Source organism: Bactrocera oleae, chromosome 2, assembly GCF_042242935.1.
Source record: "Bactrocera oleae isolate idBacOlea1 chromosome 2, idBacOlea1, whole genome shotgun sequence".
In the NCBI taxonomy this organism is placed as follows: Eukaryota; Metazoa; Arthropoda; class Insecta; order Diptera; family Tephritidae; genus Bactrocera; species Bactrocera oleae.
Genome location: NC_091536.1, coordinates 49,831,667 through 49,846,710, shown reverse-complemented (window position 1 = coordinate 49,846,710; position 15,044 = coordinate 49,831,667). Strand labels below are relative to the sequence as shown.

Genomic DNA, 15,044 nt, shown 5'->3' with positions numbered 1-15,044 from the left:
ACTATTAAAATCTTGTTAGGTTTTGACAATTCACACGCTGGGCCGCAATTGAACCTTCTCTATAATATACGTTCTCTGCTAAGCACACAACCCACCGTACAACATCATACAACCCAACATAACACAATGCAACATCATACACCACGTACACACCATATTACCCACCAACACAACTAACCAACCACACTATACACCGACACTTCAATCATCATCTTGTTCACCACTCAAATAAACACAAAGGATTGTTCAGACCAGAATGGCCTCTTTTTGTTTCTCGACACCCGTTCGTAAAGCGAAGACGTAGCAGCACAGTTTGCCCGGAAGTGCCCTAAAGTAAAATCCAAATCAAGTGTATTTAACATTAAAAAATTTTAAAATATTAAATTGTAATATTATATAAGAAAAATTGTATTTCAATTATATTTGCTAACCGGAATCTGAAAGAATAAAAAATAAAAGCAAAGTGAGTAACCAGTTTGAAAGTCTACTCCAATTATGATTTTGTCGACGATATCTGCTGCTATAAAATTATATAATATAACACGGCTACCTTTCCAATTACGATCTCGCAAGTTACTATCCCGAAAACATGGGTATCTTCTCCAGTTGCAGTACGTGACTTTGCCCCAGCTAATGGTCTCACTTCTTTATCAACCAGATCAGATCGAATAATGGAATGTGATACGCCCGTATCCACAGTCAGTATGCGCTTTTTGCCGTCTGTAGATCCACTAACATATTTGTGAAATGGAGATTACAGGGCATTTTCTTGCAGGAGCCAGCTCGTGACCTTTCGGCTGGCTTAAGTTTAAGGATTGGTTGGATTTGACATTTGCTTGATCTTCCTCAGCTTTGCGTTTATGTCCAACAGGATTATCGGACTGGTTACAGTTGCGTGCAATATGGCCACTTTTTTCGCAGTTGAAGCATTTAACTACACCATCAGTCGCCATCCGCTTTCTGCATGTTATCAATTTTGCAAGTAATTGGTTCACTCAAGTGTGTTCTTCTATTTCTACTTAATGAGCTTTAAATGTTTGATTGCTAAGCAGAGATGCAGTTTCCTGTCACAGCATACGAAACAGAACACCACAAACGTCAATTTTGGGCAAGCTAACGCAGCGAAGCGTGTAGTGTTATCTCGTATTCCATTAACGAAGGTCTGAATTTTCGTGTCCTCGATGTATTTCAAGGATTCATGTGCATAATATGTTAGCTAATCTCTCAATCTCTGTAGAAAACTCCTGCAAAGACTCATTGGCTTTCTGGCGGCGATTTCGCAACTCCATTTGGAAGATCTGCTTCCTGTGGCCACTATCATACCGTCTTGTTATTGCACCCATCAACGTTTCATAACTACTCGACTCGCAGTTTGGAACGGTCTGTAATATCTCCGCTGCAGATCCTCCTAATACAACAAGCAAGGCGGCTACTTTATTTTCAGCGTTCCAACTATTTGAAGATGCCGTCTTTTTGAATTGAAGCTTAAGAGCATGGAACGGAATAATGCCATCAAAGTATGGAGGTATTACCTTGGGAGAAGCTGACAACATAATTGGCCGATTTAATTGTAGCTAGTGGAGCGATCTTTCAATTCACTCACTTCAGTTTTAATTTTATCGCGCTCTTTCGAAATCTGTGAGGACACTTCGCTATTTGCGAGGTCACCTGCAATATCCGTGTCTCCTGCTCTTTCAACTGTGAGGACACCTGTGCTGATATACGTGCATCTTGCGCTGCGAACTGCTCTTCCAACTGTGCTAATATTCGTGCATCTGGCGTTGGGAACGGCTCTTTCAACTGCGTTGACAAATGCGTTTATAACTGCGACAAGATAACTCACTCTTGAGTTCGATCACTGGATTGTTAAATTAAAGTCCCAATTTAATGCTATATTTATTTCTAATTCCAACAACTTAAAACTTATTGCTCGTTATTTGAGTTTACAACTTATTGTTTATAGCTTAGTTGCTATTTACACGGCAACACTCTACTTATATAGTATATTTTTAACAAAACTTCGCCTCTATAACATTTTGTCTATGCATTCACTTTCTAGTTGGTTTTACCAATTTCTCGTCGGTTCTGATATGTTCTGGTATTCGTGGCGAAATATTATTGTTACGAATTAGTTAATCGTTATTTCTATTGGGGAAAACATAAGAATAAAACACTAAATGTCATAGTTATTGAGTTTATAAAAAAATCCATATATTTTAATAGGATAAGGATAGGAAATTTATTCATTTGCAAGTTTTGTCACAATAGTAAACAGCTGATTCGAATATTGGTTTTACATACATATGCTCGAAAAGACGAAAATCAAAACAGATTCTGTGACACCATTGAAAATGTGAATTGGTTTGCAATTCTGACAACTACGCAAATCGGTTTTGGATTCCACAACACCCCTGAATATTTCTCTCTCAAATATCTTATAGTGCACAACAAGTTAAGTTGAAATAAGCAAAAATTTTAATTTTGAATATACACTGTAGTCGTTTTCGTCCATCGAGATTGTCTTTCTCAACTCATCTCTTTCATCGCATTCCATCTTTCCATTATATTATTAATTTCGTAAAAAACTTCCAAGAATTTTAGGTAGTTTTCATGACGACGGCATCTTAAACTATTATTGATTATCAAGTTGCTTGCAGCACACGTCGCGACTGTCAATTTGAATCAATTTTGACAAGTATTGTGATCAACTTGAAAACAAGTTCTTATTCGTGTAATTGCAGCGTAAATCAACCAAACTTCTTGACAAGAAGACCTATTTTATGGTGTGAAAATAAGCGAAATCGGACAGCGACAGCGCCCTCATTTTAGATAAGACAATTTTTCATTCCTTATGATTCTTCTATTTAACCATATATCAACCGTCAAACATAAAATAATATATTGGGATAAAACTTTACACAAATAGTGCCTTTATGATATGCTTTCTCAAGTCTAATGTCTGCATTTTTAACGAAAATACTGGTCAGTCTGTGAGATATATTAATGAAATACCAAAAGAATATTTTCCTGATAGTAGTATGCCTGCCTGTCCAAATTGGGTAGAATCGGGTCAATACATCATATACCTAATACAAAGATTTTCGAACCTCCAGTTGACTTTATACTGCATATATCGTCTTTTAATCTGCGAAGATTCTCAATATAATTCGTAGAGAATATTTTTCTAGTAATAATAATCGGTCAATTTGTAAGACATTCTATCAAAATTAAGTGAACATGTAATATTATTTAATGCAAAAATTGGGTAAAATTATTCAACGCATAACCTCAGATACCACATACTACATACTGTGTTGCATATTTGCTAATGTGCAGACAAAAATTTAATGTTGCCGATTATTTGCATAAATTGCATGCAAAAAGTGACAGTAGAACGTGATGCTGTTGCAAGTGTTGCCAGAAATTCACGCAGAACGTGATACTTTCACAAATTTGCAACACTGCTGTCGTGATCGCAATCTCGAACGCACCCATAATGATTTTCGTTATTTTAACATTGAAATTGATTGGAAACATGTTCCTGAATACACCAGACCTACTCCTAGCCCAATAATTAATGATTTCCAAGTTTCTAGCTGACTTTACGCCGTTTATGTTGATCAATATACAGTGCGTTCAAAAAATTACGTTTTCGTTTTCCAAAGTGTTGGTAAGGTTTATTGGGAAAAATTTTGTAATTATAGAAAATACATAGTTTTGTTATAGCTGACGTTTATTCAATACTTGCTTCAATCTCTTTGACATCTTTGATGGCAAATTGCGACTAAATTTTCCGCATATTGGACAGGAAGTGACATCCAGGTATGTTGGCGTAGCCGACTGAAATCTTTTGTTGATGTTAAATGTTTTCTTGGTATTTTGTCTTTAATTAAAGCAATCTAAAGTAACAATATGGTTTTCTTGTTATCATTGAGTACAGTGTCAGTATCCAAGCGTAGTTATTTTAGCCGCAAAGCATTTCAGCTGACTTCAGTAAACTCTTTTTATAAAATTTAATCATTTTAACGGTGTTCACATTTTCTCTAAAGCATCTCAAAACATCAAATCCATAAGCAGAGAAGCATCGATAAACATGCACCTTTTGAGTGGGTTTAACATTTTTTAGAATAAATGTTTGTATTTTTTTTAGCCAAACCCGTCTTAAGGGGTTAAACAATACAAAAGGTGACTCATCTGTAAATATCACATTGTTCCAATCACGGTTAATATTTTCCTGCGCCCAATGAACCGTTTTTAAATTTATTTGAAAGCTGGGAATTGATTACAGTACTTCTGCGTTTGATGCCAGATCTCAAGTTTGTCCCATATTATATATATTTATATATCATCCTGACATTCTTGAACGATTCTCATCGATCCCCCGAGCCCTCAGAGTAGTTGCCTACACGATCAAATTTATAGAGCAACTCAAAACTAAAGTTAACGGAGCACCTCCAATATACCCCCAATGCGATACATTAACGCACCTAGACTAACAAAAAGCAAAACGCGCTCTTATCACTACTTCAGCCGAGAAATATCATTGCTAAAAGATTCGAAGCCGATTGATAGAAGGAGCTCACTTTAGTACTAAATCCATTTCTGGAAACAAAGAGTCTGCTTTATGTGAATGGTCGGCTTGTCAACTCCAGCCTGACACACAACGAACGCCATCCCATAATCCCCCAGAAAAAGCACAGCTTGCCGTGATATATCACCATTATATCCACATAGTAATGCAACATGCCCAGCCCCGTCTTATACAACAAACAGTCCGCTAAGAGTTTTATGTTCCCCGTCTTAAACCTCAAATAAAGAAGTGCATTTACATGAGCAAGGTTTGCACATCGTATAAGCAAAAAATGCTAACGCAGATAATGGCAGCACTTCCATCTGAACGCGACTACTTCGCTCTGCCCTTCACAACAACAGGTGTCGATTTTGCTGGGCCTTTTCAGATCAAGGCTTCAATGTTAAGGTCTCCCACTTTAATTAAAGGCTATGTGGCAGTTTTGGTTTGTTTTCCGACAAAAGCTATTCACCTTAAGCTGAGCTGCTGTCGCTTTTCGAATGCTGCTCGTTCGCTGCATCGGACGGCGTGGTTTTTCATCAAAAATAATGAGGGACAACGGCAAAACCTTTTTGGAACCCAAAGAGCCACCGAAAAACAGTTTCTGGACTTTATCAAACAAGTCTCACCTGGGATTGTACAAAAGTACGCGCCCCAAGGCATTAATTGGCAATTTATTCTTCCAAGCGCTCCTCATATGGGTGGTTTGTGGGAATGAGCTGTAAAAAGCTTCAAATCCCACTTCAAAAAAGTAGCTGGAAATTACAAACTCAATTATGAAGAATTCACTACATTATTAATTTGAATTGAAGCCGTTCTCAATTCACGTCCTCTCACCACCCTCTCGCAAGATCCCTCAGATTTCACAGCCTTAACTCCAGGGCATTTTCTTAAAGGAACATCCATTCTGGCCATACCTGAGCCAGACGTGGAGTAGCTATCCTTATTAAATCATTGGGAAAGAATTAAAATTCTCTATCATGATTTCAGCCGCCGATGAAAAGAAGAGTGCATAAAGGATCTCCATAAAATATATCTGAACAAGCATCAAAACTTGGAGATTGTGTCATCATTCATGACACTACTGCTACATTACGGCTCCGATGGTCAAATTAGAGTCGTTGATCTCCGTACCCAAAGCGGAACGCTGACCAGACCGCTCGTGAAGATGTGCTTTCTACCAACCGCAGATAATAACGATAAAGCAAATGATAAACGATAAACCGGTAATAATCCCGAAAACGTAATTAATAACCGGTTAAATAGACCTGCAAAACAATCCGTATATATAAGTATATAATCTATATATATAAGTATATATCTTTATAAAACCCAATAACCTTTTCTACACAGATAACTATGGACGCAGATGCACCTATGCCAACGCCTGCTATTCGGTCGGCTATCAATGTGCCGCGACCTGGGGTTACTCCAGCGCCTGTATCTGCAACAAGCACCAACACCAAACATGGAAACGCAGCGCGTCCGTTGCATCATGTTCCGCCCTCAACGACTACAACATTGCAACATTTTCAGCGGCATGCAACCGATGCAACGCCAACAGATTGCCCAGGCTAATGAACATTGTCTGAATTGTTTGACAGCGGCACATAATACTCAAGAGTGCACGTCCGTCAAATATGCGGCAGGCTGCATTATACGTTGCTCCATCGCAAACCGAGACGTGACATCGGTCGGCCGCCTGCCACACGCAGCCGCCCTGTAAGCAGACAACCACCATCAACTCGGGCGATACAGCACCTACAATCAGCAGCCCCTCCTGCGTCCCGACTAAGGAATGACCGAAACGAAGCACCGATGATGCGCCAGCACTCTCGGCAGTAGTATTGCCGCTCCACGGGACTGAGCAACGTTGTAGCAACGCTGCAACAGCTACAACGACTCCTAGGCTAAACATTCGCCTAGGGGGGCCGGGATGGCTAAATTAGCTATAAGCCTTCCCATCGAACATCACTCCACAAGCAACACTAATACATTCCAACACACCTCAACAATACCATCCACTTCCGAAAACACCACACACGAATACATACAACTTCACACAACTCACTGAGAGATACCAACACACACGATCTCACCACTCTGCCCAATCAACAAAAAGGATCGACCACTGGATACGGGCTCTCTTTTCTTCGATCGTCATCATCGAGACTATACGGGACATCTGAGTTTCTTGCATTTTGCAACGTTTTTTCCGACCCCGTTTGTACCAGATATCTGTTTTCCAAACCGAGCGTTTTCCGTCACTTGCGATTATTATAACATTGTAGAGCTTAACCTGTAAAGCAAGTGTGTCGACATTAAAAGGTGTAAATTAATATATTCTTAATTCTGTAATATTTCTTTATTTCGCCAGTACGGTAAAGGTAAAAGTGGTGAGTGCCTTTGTGCAAAATACCAACAATTTAATTACTGTTTAAAAACATTTAAATATTAAAATCTAGTGGCAATTATTCTTAATAATAATTGCATTTGTTACAACACTTCCTCTTATTTATAGCACTCACCACTAGATCTTTTAATAAATAACAAATAAGCCGGAAATTTTTTCAAATTTATAAAGGTTTCAATATAAAATTTATTTGGTTCAGTTTTATAACTGTTAACAAAAAGCAAAAAAACTCCATGATCAGATACCAGTAGAGCCGATGTAGTTAAGTATAAAAAAAAAACAGCGCGACAAAAACGTTCACCAATGTGGGATGATCGCAAGTCAAAGTGAAAAGGGGGAAGGAAACGTCGGAGACCATATAAAGTATATATATAAATGATCACCGTGACGAGCTAAGTTGATTTAGCCATGTCCGTCTGTCTGTCCGTCTGTATATACGCGAACTAGTCCCTCAGTTTTTGAGATATCGATCTGAAATTTTTAACACTTCTTTTTCTCCCCAAGAAGCTGTTCATTTGTCGGAACCGCCGATATCGGATCACTATAGCATATAGCTGCCATGTAAACTGAACAATCGGAATCAAGTGTTTGTATGAAAAACTTATTCATTTGACGAGGTATTTTCACGAAATTCGGCATGGGTTATTGCTAGAAGAAGTAATGCAATCTCCGAAGAAATTGTTCAGATCACTATAGTATATTTCTGCCATACAAACTGAACGATCGGAATCAAGTACTTGCATGGAAAACGTTTTCATTTGACGAGATATGTTCACAATATTTGGCATGAGTTTTTGCTAGAAGAAGTAATGCAATCTCCGAAGAAATTGTTCAGATCGGATCACTATAGCATATATCTGCCATACAAACTGAACGATCGGAATCAAGTACTTGCATGGAAAACTTTTTCATTTGACGAGGTATGTTCACAATATTTGGCATGAGTTTTTGCTAGAAGAAGTAATGCAATCTCCGAAGAAATTGTTCAGATCGGATCACTATAGCATATATCTGCCATACAAACTGAACGATCGGAATCAAGTACTTGCATGGAAAACTTTTTCATTTGACGAGTTATGTTCACAATATTTGGCATGAGTTTTTGCTAGAAGAAGTAATGCAATCTCCGAAGAAATTGTTCAGATCGGATCACTATAGCATATATCTGCCATACAAACTGAACGATCGGAATCAAGTACTTGCATGGAAAACTTTTTCATTTGACGAGGTATGTTCACAATATTTGGCATGAGTTTTTGCTAAAAGAAGTAATGCAATATCCGAAGAAATTGTTCAGATCGGATCACTATAACATATATCTGCCATACAAACTGAACGATCGGAATCAAGTACTTGCATGGAAAGCTTTTTCATTTGACGAGGTATGTTCACAATATTTGACATGAGTTTTTGCTAGAAGAAGTAATGCAATCTCCGAAGAAATTGTTCAGATCGGATCACTATAGCATATATCTGCCATACAAACTGAACGATCGGAATCAAGTACTTGCATGGAAAACTTTTTCATTTGACGAGGTATGTTCACAATATTTGGCATGAGTTTTTGCTAGAAGAAGTAATGCAATCTCCGAAGAAATTGTTCAGATCGGATCACTATAGCATATATCTGCCCTACAAACTGAACGATCGGAATCAAGTGCTTGCATGGAAAGCTTTTTCATTCGACGAGATATGTTCACAATATTTGGCATAAGTTTTTGCTAGAAGAAGTAATTCAATCTCCGAAGAAATTGTTCAGATCGGATCACTATAGCATATATCTGCCATACAAACTGAACGATCGGAATCAAGTACTTGCATGGAAAACGTTTTCATTTGACGAGGTATGTTCACAATATTTGGCATGAGTTTTTGCTAGAAGAAGTAATGCAATCTCCGAAGAAATTGTTCAGATCGGATCACTATAGCATATATCTGCCATACAAACTGAACGATCGGAATCAAGTACTTGCATGGAAAACTTTTTCATTTGACGAGGTATGTTCACAATATTTGGCATGAGTTTTTGCTAGAAGAAGTAATGCAATCTCCGAAGAAATTGTTCAGATCGGATCACTATAGCATATATCTGCCATACAAACTGAACGATCGGAATCAAGTACTTGCATGGAAAACTTTTTCATTTGACGAGGTATGTTCACAATATTTGGTATGAGTTTTTGCTAGAAGAAGTAATGCAATCTCCGAAGAAATTGTTCAGATCGGATCACTATAGCATATATCTGCCATACAAACTGAACGATCGGAATCAAGTACTTGCATGGAAAACTTTTTCATTTGACGAGGTATGTTCACAATATTTGGCATGAGTTTTTGCTAGAAGAAGTAATGCAATCTCCAAAGAAATTGTTCAGATCGGATCACTATAGCATATATCTGCCATACAAACTGAACGATCGGAATCAAGTACTTGCATGGAAAACTTTTTCATTTGACGAGGTATGTTCACAATATTTGGCATGAGTTTTTGCTAGAAGAAGTAATGCAATCTCCAAAGAAATTGTTCAGATCGGATCACTATAGCATATATCTGCCATACAAACTGAACGATCGGAATCAAGTACTTGCATGGAAAACTTTTTCATTTGACGAGGTATGTTCACAATATTTGGCATGAGTTTTTGCTAGAAGAAGTAATGCAATCTCCGAAGAAATTGTTCAGATCGGATGACTATAGCATATATCTGCCATACAAACTGAACGATCGGAATCAAGTACTTGCATGGAAAACTTTTTCATTTGACGAGGTATGTTCACAATATTTGGCATGAGTTTTTGCTAGAAGAAGTAATGCAATCTCCGAAGAAATTGTTCAGATCGGATCACTATAGCATATATCTGCCATACAAACTGAACGATCGGAATCAAGTACTTGCATGGAAAACTTTTTCATTTGACGAGGTATGTTCACAATATTTGGCATGAGTTTTTGCTAAAAGAAGTAATGCAATATCCAAAGAAATTGTTCAGATCGGATCACTATAACATATATCTGCCATACAAACTGAACGATCGGAATCAAGTACTTGCATGGAAAGCTTTTTCATTTGACGAGGTATGTTCACAATATTTGACATGAGTTTTTGCTAGAAGAAGTAATGCAATCTTCGAAGAAATTGTTCAGATCGGATCACTATAGCATATATCTGCCATACAAACTGAACGATCGGAATCAAGTACTTGCATGGAAAACTTTTTCATTTGACGAGGTATGTTCACAATATTTGGCATGAGTTTTTGCTAGAAGAAGTAATGCAATCTCCGAAGAAATTGTTCAGATCGGATCACTATAGCATATATCTGCCATACAAACTGAACGATCGGAATCAAGTGCTTGTATGGAAAACTTTTTCATTCGACGAGATATGTTCACAATATTTGGCATAAGTTTTTGCTAGAAGAAGTAATGCAATCTCCGAAGAAATTGTTCAGATCGGATCACTATAGCATATATCTGCCATACAAACTGAACGATCGGAATCAAGTACTTGCATGGAAAACTTTTTCATTTGACGAGGTATGTTCACAATATTTGGCATGAGTTTTTGCTAGAAGAAGTAATGCAGTCTCCGAAGAAATTGTTCAGATCGGATCACTATAACATATATCTGCCATACAAACTGAACGATCGGAATCAAGTACTTGCATGGAAAACTTTTTCATTTGACGAGGTATGTTCACAATATTTGACATGAGTTTTTGCTAGAAGAAGTAATGCAATCTCCGAAGAAATTGTTCAGATCGGATCACTATAGCATATATCTTCCATACAAACTGAACGATCGGAATCAAGTACTTGCATGGAAAACTTTTTCATTTGACGAGGTATGTTCACAATATTTGGCATGAGTTTTTGCTAGAAGAAGTAATGCAATCTCCGAAGAAATTGTTCAGATCGGATCACTATAGCATATATCTGCCATACAAACTAAACGATCGGAATCAAGTGCTTGCATGGAAAACTTTTTCATTCGACGAGATATGTTCACAATATTTGGCATAAGTTTTTGCTAGAAGAAGTAATGCAATCTCCAACACAATTTTTCACATCGGATTACTATAGCATATAGCTGCCATATAAACTGAACGATCGGAATCAAGTTCTTGCATGGAAAAATTGTTCATTAGATAAAATATCTTCACGAAATCCGGCATTGATTTCTCTCAGTGGCATATAGCTGCCATACAAACTGACAATCTAAATAAAGTTCTTATATGAAAAAAATTGTTTATGACAAGTTATCTTCACGAAATATGGCATGGATGATGATTGTCCAAGATATCGCTACAATTTTCGAACGAATTGTTCATAGCAGACCACTATATTAAACAGCTATCATAGAAACTGACCGATCAAAATAAATTTTTCTATGGAAGTTTTTAGTATGGATTATTGCTTAAGATGTGACTTCAATCTTCGAACGAATTGTTAAGATCGGATCACTATAGCATACAGCTGGCAGATTTAACCACTTTACAAATAATATATTATAAACAAATCAGATTAATTAATTATTTATACTGTCCAATTTGAGCTTTCAATAAAAATTATCTTATATCTGCCAAAAACTGTTTTGCTTGTGCCAAAAGTAAGGTGTGACATGTAGCTAATTGGGACAATAAGTTGAAAAATGTGTTAAGAATAGATACATAAGAGTAAGGAGCAAAAATATTATTTAATTAACCATAAAATAAACAAATCCCTAATTATTCAAGATATATTATTATTTATTAATAATAATAGAGAACTACCTTTGTTAAGATAATTATTCAGTTTTAAAACCCTAATTAACTGATGGGTAGGTACAAACCAAATTTAGGTAGAATAATAGGTAGGAAATAAATAGTTCGAAACGTGGGTAGAAAACATAACCTAGGTAAAAAAAACCTCGATAATGCCCCTTTTGTAATTATCGCCTTAATATTTCAACTAAAATTACTTGATCAAATTTGGCATGGATTATTGGCCACGGTAACAATAAAATATCCTAAGAAATTTTTCAGATCTGACTACTGTATCACATAGTTGCCGTACAAACTGATCGATCTAAATAAATTTCTAAAGTAGAAAATTATGTTAAGAATATATACATAAGAGTAAGGAGCAAAAATATTATTTAATTACCCATAAAATAAATAAATCCCTAATTATTCAAGATATATTATTATTTATTAATAATAATAGAGAACTATCTAAAGATAATTATTCAGTTTTAAAACCCTAATTAACTGATGGGTAGGTACAAAACAAAACCTAGGTAGAAGAGTAGGTAGGAAGTAAACATAGTTTGCAAGTTACGTAGAAAGTATAACCTATGTATGTAGGTAAAAATGAACCTCTACAATGCAATTTCTGTAATTAACACATTAGTATTCCTACGAAAGTTGCTTGATGATACCAAGAAGAGCAAAAGAGTTTACAGATGTGAAGTCGGTCTCTAAAACATTCAATAAATAGGACCCAACGCATCGGATCACTTCAGTTTACGCGAGCAGCTTAAACTTTCAACAACGCAAATAAGTTTCAAAATCAACGAAAAAATCCTTTTTAAATAATACGCATACTTTTAATTACATTATTATTACTTAATTTATTAATATTTTAGTATATTTTTTATTTGTATAATATTTTTTAATAATTTTTGAAAATGCCAAGAGTATCTAGGCAATCGCAGGAACAAAGACGTCGTAATGCTCTGAATCGAAGCCGACGACAATATAGTCAAAATTTGGAAAATAATAGACAAAGGAACGCTGACTATATTGCAGAATTACTCAGCTCAAATTTTGAGTACCGCAATGAGGAGAGAACTCGTGATAGTTCTGCACGTTCCACTAGACGACAGAACCTACTTCACAGAGCAACAGAGCAGCAGCGTAATACAGTAGGTCATTCAAATAGACGTTTGAATCCAGAATATAGAGCAGCAGAGCAGGAGCGCGACACAATAGTACATTCGATCAGGCGCTGGGATCCGGAATATAGAACTGAAGAGCAGCAGCGTAATACAGAAGGTCATTCAAATAGACGTTTGAATCCCGAATATAGAGCAGCGGAGCAGGAGCGCGACACAATAGGACATTCTATCAGGCGCTTGGATCTGGAATATAGAACTGAAGAGCAGGAGCGTAATACAGAAGGTCATTCAAATAGCCGTTTGAATCCAGAATATAGAGCAGCGGAGCAGGAACGCAACACCGCGGAACATTTAAATAGGAGAACCAATCCGGAATATAGAGCAGCGGAGCAGGAGTGCAACACAATGGGTCATTCAAACAGGCGCTTGGATCCGGAATATAGAGCAGCGGAGCAGGAGCGCGACACAATGGAACGTTCTGTACGGCGCCAGAATGGAATAATAAGAGAAGAAAAGAGGCAACGAGATGCAGCATTGAGGAGAAGTCGTCGAGAAGATCCAATGAGAAAACGTCGTGAGCAAATTTTAAATTCTTCTCAAAGAAGAGTGACCCGCCAGCAAACCAGGCAACAACTAGCAAACGAGCAGGAATCAACGTTGGAAAGAGTACAATTGCATAGATCGGATCCCGCAAATCGTCAGTTAGAAAGCGACAGGCAAACCAGGAGGAATATAAGAAGACGTCGTGAACTTTCTCCTGATGCACAGCTAGAAGAACAAGAACGTCAACGTCAACGTCGAGCTGCCAATATCTTTGATATGTACGCATTGTTGATAAAGAAAGAACCCACTGAAATATGCGTCTTTTGCGGTGGCACTTGGTTCCCTCAAACAGTGAAAAAACTAGAAAAATGTCAGACTTCAACAAAATTTGCGCGCTCAGAAGATGCTAGAAAAGTGTTTTATCTGCCATCAAAATTTCCGTCTTCGAACCAAAAGTACAACTTTTGTAACACATGCTATCGTATTGTTAGAAAGGGCAAGATACCGAATATCTGCCTATCGGAAGGATTGGAGTTTCCTGATATTCCGGAATGCCTTCAGGATTTAACGTGTCTAGAAAAAAGACTGATATCACCGAGGATCCCATTTATGCGCATCATCTCCTTAGGATCTGAACGACAATGTGCTATTCGTGGAGCAGTGGTGAATATCCCCATTTCAGTTGTAGAGACAGTCACCGTGCTTCCACGAAGATTTGATAACCGCCATATTGTTCAAGTGCACTTGAAACGTCGATTGGAATATGAACAAAATTTTATGACAGCGACAGTGCGACCAGCAAAAATATTGGAGGCACTAAACTATCTGCTGGGTACAGAGCTCTACGTCAAGCATAATATCCAAATGTCAAGTGATTGGCTGGCAAATGCTGGAAACGAGAAAACTGTTCCATTTATTGCGGATCCTGCAGATGAGGCAGAAGTAAGAGACCTTCTTAATGCCCGTCAGGAAAATGTACCGCTTGAAATGGAGGAGGATTTAAATCCAGGTGGTCAGGAGACATTAATGGACAATGAATCCGTTGAAAATCGATCTGTTGATTCCCAGGGGACGTTACAACCGACGACGATGCTCAGGAATTGTCGTATCCAACGATTTACTGCGAAAAAAGGAGGACAACTACAACAACTTATAGTGAAATTGTACGTTCTGAAATTCGCTATGATCGGCGTTGTGTGCACGTGGACGTGCTCCTGTATATTTATAAGTTCTACGAGTTGGAGCGCATTAAAAATGCAATTTCCATTTGCCTGCGTAAAAAGTCTGGATCGAGGAATATAACTGCTGCAAATGTGAGGGATGAAAATTTTGTTAGCAACCTTATCCAGCATGATGAAGGCTATCATGTACTCAAAGGTTCGATCCTCACCTGCACATTGGGAGGCAGAAAAGAAGAAAGTTTTAGCCATGATCCGCCAGTTTGGTTTGCCAACATTTTTTATCACAATGTCTGCTGCAGAAACAAAATGGCCTGAGTTGTTAGTCATATTGAAGAAACTGGTGGATAAAGTAGACATTTCGGAAGAGGAAGCTACTGCTCTATCAAGCTCTGAAAAGGCGAGACTGATAAGGACAGATCCAGTTACATGTTCCAGGTATTTCGACAATCGATTCCGCC

At 37.6% G+C, this 15,044-nt stretch overlaps 1 long non-coding RNA gene across 1 annotated transcript in view; it reads left to right on the top strand.

The window, feature by feature from the left end:
* Nucleotides 1–7,084, top strand: part of LOC106623591 (uncharacterized) — a 112,190-nt gene extending 105,106 nt beyond the window's left edge. Inside the window, exons 3-4 of the long non-coding RNA XR_011398041.1 lie at nt 5,561–5,862; nt 5,924–7,084. This is a non-coding gene — a long non-coding RNA (uncharacterized lncRNA). The remainder of the gene's footprint in view (nt 1–5,560; nt 5,863–5,923) is intronic.
* The last annotated feature ends 7,960 nt before the right edge of the window (nt 7,085–15,044 follow it).